This window comes from Buceros rhinoceros, unplaced genomic scaffold (assembly GCF_000710305.1).
Source record: "Buceros rhinoceros silvestris isolate BGI_N320 unplaced genomic scaffold, ASM71030v1 scaffold2313, whole genome shotgun sequence".
Lineage (NCBI taxonomy): Eukaryota > Metazoa > Chordata > Aves > Bucerotiformes > Bucerotidae > Buceros > Buceros rhinoceros.
The window spans coordinates 151,217-157,789 of NW_010404010.1; the positions used below are offsets into that span (position 1 = coordinate 151,217).

Below are 6,573 nucleotides of genomic sequence, written 5' to 3' on the forward strand. Positions count from 1 at the left end.
TCAAACAGAAGTTTTAGTTCTTTCTATCAGTTAGAACTCTTTTACACAATTTTAACCACAGTTCAACCTGGACTACACTTCTTGGTAATAATTTGGCAATATTTCAATGCTTTTTACTAATATTTCGGGAGGAAGAGAGGAGAGAGTGAGGGAACATGTGGAAGAGACTATGTCATGTCAAGGACAGACAAAAAAACCAGAGTAAATCATTTGATCTTAAACCTCTACTTCCAAGAAAAAAAAATTCATTTTCAACTGCAATTATCTTGCAGACTATAGACTAATTTGTGTTAAGAAATTAAAGATTCCATGCATTTGTAACTTCAAACCTTTGTGTTTTCAAAGGAGATCTCAGTATGTATTTTTAATTGTAGTAAAAAAGATATTAAATACGTCATCTTAGAGTAACACAACAAAGAAATTCTGCCCAGCAATGGAAGCACAAAATACACCTTTTATCTTTCAAAAATACTGCCACATAAAAGGGGAAAGATGCAGATTTTGTCTTTTATTTATTTTTCAGTAGAGATGATGTGACTGGAAAGTAAGAGACAGTAGAGAACGAACAATTAAAAAAAACCCCAACCACAAACCAGCTAACGACTACAGTCATTCATAAAAAACATGCATAATAATATTAAAAAGTAAGATTCCCATCAAGTGTTTCCACCCTAAGCAGAAAAAGAGTAATTAGATGTATTTCTTGGTAAAGCATCTCTGAAAGGAACCTTACCCTTATAACCAGTAAGATGACAACTGTATTGTTTATCGGTTACATATAAAAGTATTAATGTTTCCTTCACAGTTCTAGAATGACAGGTTTGGAAACCAAATCTATCAGGTGTAATTTCTCTATATTTTTTGAGGAAGGTATAAGTAACTTGCTTCATCTTTACTTTAAGTAGAACCTACTAAAAACATTCCTCACCAGAAAAGTTTCTTTAAACCAATGGTTAAGACAGGATTAACTGTCTAGACTTGGAATATCATCTGTCTTGTGATATAGTTTTAAACACAGCCCTATTATAACCATACTAATTAGGAGTTAGCACCTTTTGCCTACTCAAGGCAAGTTAAGAGCATCATCCACTTTTAAAGAAAAAAGTATCTTTAGATCTAGTCAAGTTAGAATAGTTAAGAGTGATGAACACCGATCCAATGTAAATATTAAGAGCCCCTCAGGGTAAAAGATCCAAACCTAGCATCACCATCCTGTACATATTTTATATTCTCACTTTGTAAATATAGGATTTTAATTTCATCACTTTCCATGCCTGATGAAACAACTAACAATGGACAATAGATTATAGGTCCTCCTTAAGCTGTAATATAAAGCACAATAATGTCATTAAAATCTAGTCTTATCTTGTCTTTGAACTTGACCAATTTATTTTTGAGATAAAGATATAAAAGTAAATGATTACCTAGACTATGATGGCATAAAACAATAAACAAAACACAATTACAAATTAAAAAAAAAAGCTTCTCTACACCTGACCCTGCACTATGACATATCAATACCTACACCTACTGAAAATGTTAACTTAAAACTAAATTCTAACACTAGGATCAATATTATTTTGACATTCCCACACTTAAGCTTATTTGTAAAACTGCTGGTCTTTTGCAAGTCTCACCTAAGTTTCACATCTCCATCTATGCATTGTATGAACTATCACAAGAAAGGAGAGATAGCAGTCTTTAAAAAAAAAAAAAAAAACTAAGACAGACATTTTACTTGTATGGGATGCAATCTGTGTGCTACTTCCATATATTCTTCATTTGTACTTTTGAAGCATATAAATTGAGTGAACACTGTGACTTAACATAGTTCTTACCAAATAATTTAAAAAACCTAAACATAAGAAAGCACTTAGGTCAAGCATGCTAAAATAATATGTATTTTATACAATAAAACTGTCTTCAAATGTTTACAGATAACCTGAATTATTAAAATTTTCTAACAACCAGCAGAGCTTAAAATCTTGTCTGTTTCATTAATATTACATTAAGATTTGTAAGAGAAAATAATCTCAGTATCTCCCAGCAAAGTATATGAAACCTTAACAAGGTTTCTTTTAAATAACCTGTTTGGTATGCCTTAAAGGTAACAGGAGTTTGTCTTTGAACACACCTATAGAAGGGTTTTTTGGGAGTATGAAGGTCACGATAGAATTTTGGATCTTTAGAGAGGTTAAGTTAAATTAACTTCTGCAGGTACAATTCTTTGGTTAGTAAGAAAATATGAACACTGACGTAGTTAGAAATACTCATCTTGCACTATTCAAAAGCTCATTAATATTTTAAATAATCCAGAATTTGGAAGAAAACTATTTTTTTTCTTAATCCACATTTTACATATGCTGAAACTTCTTTCTTTTTTTCCCCCAGAGATGCCTTAAGTTTCAATCTCAGCAATAAATCAAAACTACTATTTGCACAGTGGAAACATTTAAACACTGTACCTGTTCCAAAAACACTATCCAACAAAATTTGCTTTTCAGAGGTTCACAAATACTTGATTGTATGGAAGTCACAAGGCCACTAACACAGATGGACTTCTTTAGGATCTCTCCAGAATTTTAAATCAGATTTTCTTTTATAATTTCATCAATCTACACCCCCCATTCAATTTTCTTAGAATGTTACATGAAAACAGCAAAATACTTTCATTAAACCTTAATTTACATTTATCTATTTACAACAATGCCACGATTTTACAATTACATACACCACTCCTTAACCAAGCCCCACAAATAGTTCTTACTAAAATTAGTATTAGCATGCATGCAAAATTAAGACTGTCCTTAAATGAAACTCAGATCAGGACTAGAGAGACACTACAGCCTTCAGTGTGATACCAATTTCTGTAACTTTCCAACATAATATTAACAGTTGTGTGTGCTAAAACCATACCAAAGTTATGAGGTAATGCAACTCCTAAAAGTAATCTGAATTTTAGTGCTGACAGAAACGTTCCCTAGATGTATCCCCAGATGGCAAAAAAGCTCATCCAAAAGGCTAAGTGACAGTTAGGCAGATTTTTCCTTCATATATGAAAAGCTTGAAGATACATAAAACAGTTTCAGGACTACAGTCCATGTTATTGTATCTATAACACAATGGCTTTAAATCAGAAATGTCTCTTGAAAGAAAAAAATCAGATTTCAAACCTTCCCTCTTTCTAAAAGTTATTGGAGGGGGGAGTATTTTTTTTTTTATTTAATATACTGTAACATAACAACATCAATTGAGTCAAAAAATAAAGGCATTTCCTTTGTAATACTGTCTCCTTAAAACAAAAAACTAATTTGTTTTTACAAATGGAGAAACTGAGTCACAAAGGGAAACCAACTCACTAAAAACTCATACAGGAAAACTCTGGAAGATCTCAAAATTCCCAAGAGGTTCTTAGTGCATAATTTTTGCAACCTAGAAGATAAACTGTAAAATTTGAGTATGAGTATTTCAATCTTTGGTTATTTCACACACCACTTTTCTAAAGTGTACGAAATTATTTTTTAGTTTTAATCTCGAATCAGATGGCTACTTGAGAAACTGACTGAGGCCACAAAGTTAGACTGCAAAGCTGGGTAGCCCTCTAAGTCATAATGCTAAAAAAATTACTCAAGAGAACAGAAGCTTTAAATCTAGGGAGAGGAAAGAAAAAGGCAAAGGTTTCCAAAAAGGCCCATACATACACTCTTTAGAATCTTATTCACACACTTTTTAATAAACAGAGTAAGACATGGTTTATTAAAAAAAATCAGATCTATATAAATGAGGAAGGTACGACGGGAGCACATGTTACTGGACTATTAACACATCACTTGGTGGTTGAAATCACTCAGCCTTTGGCCTCAACACAAACGAAAGGCAAGCATTAACAACATCATAAAGGTCTTACTATTTTATTGTTCAATTTCAGGTATCCCTTAAATCACACATCAGTGCTTCTAAACAGTATCTAAATTATGAATCTTCAGAGATTGAAGGCAGTTTTGCCATTTTAATAACTCATTTCTGATTGTTTAAATCCAGAAGGTTCTAAAGCTATACCAAAATATGAATTCAAACCTCATTAAACTAAGGACAAGATTAAAGACAGTTATACAAAAATAAGTGAAAAATTAAATTTCTTTTTTGTTGTTACTTAAAACCTATAATTTGCAGCCTCCATACTTTGTATCAGAGCACACTACACCAACTACCAAATAATAAATCCTTGTGACCTCCCTTCCCCCCACCCAAACATATTTATAGTGGTGATACTAAAAGGTTCATATTTCATTTAGGAAAAAAATTAGAGGTTAGGAATTGCACCTTCCCTTGGTATTTGTATGCTTATTACCACATACACAGTTTATACACCAATATACAAAATAAACTGGAAGAAAAAAACGTAATACCGAGATGACACAGTGGCAGAAGAAATTCCACATCTTGGTAAAGTACCAGGTTATAATCTCTCATGCATTTTTTCCAGACGTATTAAGTTCTTTTATTATTCTCAAACTATGAATATATGGAATTATTATCCTGATGTCCAGCAAAGGTATTTCCTGGAAGGTGAATATGACGTTCACAAATGCAATTCCACAAATAATTTAGCTGGCTGTTTTAGCGATCTTAATCCACTACTTATTTTGATAAACATTACTGCTTTTATGTCATTAATAGGACAGACAGATGTACAGTATCCATCACAAACACAGGAGCTTTTCCAAATTACTAAACCGACACACATATTACCTTACAGCAACCTACACACACCCCTCAAAGAAGCTGCTCGAGTCTGTTGCCTCTTTCCACCCCCCTTTTCCCCGAGAAGAGTGGTCTCGTTCACTTGCCTTTCACACACATAACCAATAAAATTAATCAGCTGGAACACAGCATTTTTAAATCTCAGTAAAGCCAAGAGATGTTCTGTATGTTATTTGAAGGGAGCACTCTATTCATTTAAACATAGTAAGACTCTCATATGCTGCAGACAAACGCACTGCATGGGGTGTGGAGGACCCGAGCTGATTAGATTACCACAACATCAGCCTGAGGCCGCCATTTTTAGAATCTCTAAAGGACAAAAGAGGGAAATTAAAAAATTTGCTCCACATTTTTTGAAAAGTAACTTTAAAAGTATAGCGATTATAATCAATTAAGCATGCAGTATAAGTACAGCCATGGACACGTCTTTCTTTTCTCTGATCTGAGCCCTGAATATCAAAAACGTTTCACTATTATTCCTTTAAGGTACTGTAAATAAACAGACTAAAATATTCCTAAATCTAGATGCAGCACTAAACTTCTGCTTTTAACGACACGTAGTACGTACCCTTTTAGGGACCTCAGGGCTTTTAGCCACCACTCATTCCCTAATGGCTGAGCATGGGGGAACACAGAACATTTATAATCAGGCTATATTATGTTTCTCTACCCTATTTAGTACTACACAGCGAACGTTTGTTTCTCCTCCCCTATGTCTGCAGCAATGGGGTCCACCTTACCAATATTTATTTCTTTAAGGAAGAGACTGAAATATGCCATCCAAGGAACAGGAACGCTGGCTGCAGAAACTAAAGCAAGAAAGGGATGCACCAATATAACTGCTTACACCCTCAAGAAAGGGGGTGGAGAGAATGATCCCCTTTTAAATTGGCACAGAAACTCTTGAGGACTGCTTTCCGTTTGTCCAGGTTACACCACGAAGCAGAGATATTAGCTGGGAGGGAGGAAAGGAGGCGGGGGTGTGGAAGGCAGAGAGATTAGGCCTATAACGAGCCATTTTAGTACCACAAAGCAAAAATATACAGGACAGAGGAAGAGAATAGGTTTCCCTAAGCTTCATAAAACTCAATACGCAGTCCCAATAACACATAAATCCGTTCTGAAAACCACCGGCCTAAGGAAGCGTTATGCTGTCACATAATAACCCCTTCTGGCTCTTTTTTCAAGTATAATGCATGAATCTGGCGTTAACTGCCAAAAAATTCTCCTCGGCTCCTCCAGTTACTGTAACCCGCCATATTCACAAGATATAGCGACAGCCTGCCATTTTTAACCAAACCCCACAAAAGGAAAAACCAATTCAAGGCAACTGAAACAGAATTTAAAAGCGTTATTAGGGTAAGAAGGAGTTACAGTCGCACAGAGGTTAACGAGACATTCCCATCGCATTTCACTCCCTTTTTGCCACCCCCGCCCCCCCCATCTCAAAGTACCCACAGCAGAATACGCTGGTAGTAACCAAAGACTCACCTGTAATGGTCACAGGCCAGGCAGCAGGACCCCTCAGCTGAGCCCCTTCTCTATCCCAACCAAAACAATGCAATAGCCCCACTGCGGATACCCCTACCCTAGGCAGGACTCAACCCTCAGCAGGCTCTGGGAAAGAAAGAAAAGGGAAAGAAAGGGAAGAGGAGACCCCCCCTCCCCCCAAACCTAGCTCAGTGCGTAGAACCCTACAGGGACCAGCTCGGAAGCGCCTTTGCCTTGGGACCTGTGTACAAACCCCACTGCCGCCGCTGCTCCCGTGTCTCCCTCCTTTCAGCCTCCTACGCTCCCTTCTATGTCACC

General features: G+C 35.8%; 1 protein-coding gene across 1 annotated transcript in view; it reads right to left on the reverse strand.

Annotated features, from left to right (window-relative positions):
* The window catches only part of KMT2E (lysine (K)-specific methyltransferase 2E), a 60,077-nt gene extending 53,548 nt beyond the window's left edge, over nucleotides 1–6,529 (reverse strand). The window contains exon 1 of the mRNA XM_010133198.1: nucleotides 6,256–6,529. The gene's annotated coding sequence lies outside the window, so the exon portion shown is untranslated. The remainder of the gene's footprint in view (nucleotides 1–6,255) is intronic.
* Between the last annotated feature and the right edge of the window lie 44 nt (nucleotides 6,530–6,573).